This window comes from Temnothorax curvispinosus, unplaced genomic scaffold (genome assembly GCF_003070985.1).
Source record: "Temnothorax curvispinosus isolate PA1 unplaced genomic scaffold, ASM307098v1 QBEX01016613.1, whole genome shotgun sequence".
Lineage (NCBI taxonomy): Eukaryota > Metazoa > Arthropoda > Insecta > Hymenoptera > Formicidae > Temnothorax > Temnothorax curvispinosus.
Window position 1 is genome coordinate 1 of NW_020226393.1, and position 1917 is coordinate 1917.

Sequence of the window (1917 nt, forward strand, 5' to 3'; positions counted from 1 at the left end):
ATAACTTGTTGGAAGAAGGGAAAGGTCTACATGAAGGAGAAAAACGTTCAGGAAAAGGAAAAAAGAAGTATGAAAAACGGTAAAAAGAGACAGAATATAGGGGAAATGTGCATTGAAAGAAGAAACAAGAAAAGAGTATAGATGATCTTGCAATACTTCTCCATTATAATGTATTTCTTCTTGGCCGAGTGAAGTTACAAGAAATTTAAGAGATAAATTATGCTTTATATTTATTCATTTGAAACTCATTAAACATTAGAAATTTCTTCAATATTTTGTTAATATAATGTCAGACTGATTTTATATTAAAATTATTTAAATTGTAATTGAAGTTTGATGTTTAAAAGTTGGAAAAGTGAAGACGATCTTAACAAAAAATAATATGAATTCTTTTAGTGAAGAAACTATACTCTCCACAATGTTCATACAATATACCTCATCGATTACTTTCATTTGTATATTGACTAATTCTGTTTAAAATTTTTTTATACAATTCGAGAGCCTCCTCCGGTGATCTTGCAATTTGAACTTCCGGTAGAATTAATTCAACTAGTTCCTTAAAATGAGGATCAATCAAATGTGGTTTAGTTGTAAGCTCTTGAAGAAGCCGCTTCACAACGTCTCCGTTTGTATCCTTCTTGTAATTGCGAGCATTGACCTTTTCAGGCAAATGAAAAAGTATATACGGTTTACCAGCAATGTTATTTCTCGCTGCTTGCTTGCGAATTCTACGTTCATTCCATAGTTTTTTTGTCAGATATAAATCCTCCTTAATCAGTGGACCAAAACAATACTGCAGGCACATTTTGTGTAGCTTACTGCCATCGAAGAGGTTCTTTTGCATCATGCACTTGAAAAATTGTATGTAAAAATCAGCTGAGTGACGCCGCATTTGCCCCCAATAAGATTCGATACGTTGATTATGAACACTTCTACCTTTTATGACACTTTTTTCTCCAGAAAATTTGTCTTCGTCTTTGCTGCGTAGACAAATTTGTAGCGATTCTATTAGTGTTTTCAGAGCCCTTATCTGACCGCATTATAGTAGGCAAAAATTTCAAACTGAATATTGTTGATAAGAAATAATGTGCTGTCACTTTTGGGTCATTATTCGTTGTTGCAACTTCTAACCACAGAATCATCCTCGAAAAGCCATCAATACAACCATGTATCGCAAAACCAAACGGTTTTAATTTATCGTAACCATCTGTATGCCGCATGAAATTTGGACCTGGACTAAGGTACTCCCTTCTGCGAAGCTTATTAGCAAATCTGTCTGCCAGACCCTCTGGATCTGCAATTTTCAAGATATTATACACTGTATTCCTCTTTACAGTCAGACCATATTTTTTTTTCAATTTCAACCACAATGACGTATATCCTAAATAGTAACCAGCTGAGTGAAGTTCTTCCACAATAGCCCGGCATATTTCTTTAATATCACTTTCTTCAATATTTTTTCTTCGTAGGCCAAATGATGAAAGGGTTCTTTTAATAGTACTTAAAGACGTTTCAATACCATGTACTTTTAGCAATAAATCACGTATTTCCTCGTATTTGAAATTCTTGTAAAAATATTTTTTTATCAAAACCTCCATTACATTTTTTAACCAAAACACCTTATCGTAGGAAATAACCTGAAAATGACAATTCAATCCTGGGTTTATGATAGGGGTAGAGATTCGTGAATGGGAACATATTCCATCATCACGAAAAGGTGACTTCAATAGAAATAAATACAATAAATGATAAATTTGGAGTAAAAAAAATTACCTCTTTCAATCCTTATTGAATGTTACTTTTTATCTCATTACAAAGTTGCAAGAAAATTGAAAGGTCACATTTTTCATTATCTAAATCATATGTAGTATACTATTTTCATCTTTCACTATAATGTGATTCATGTCTTCAAAATTA

At 32.4% G+C, this 1917-nt stretch overlaps 1 pseudogene; it reads right to left on the reverse strand.

Annotated features, from left to right (window-relative positions):
• Positions 1-271: 271 nt before the first annotated feature.
• On the reverse strand, positions 272-1854 carry LOC112466862 (annotated as a pseudogene).
• Positions 1855-1917: the final 63 nt, after the last annotated feature.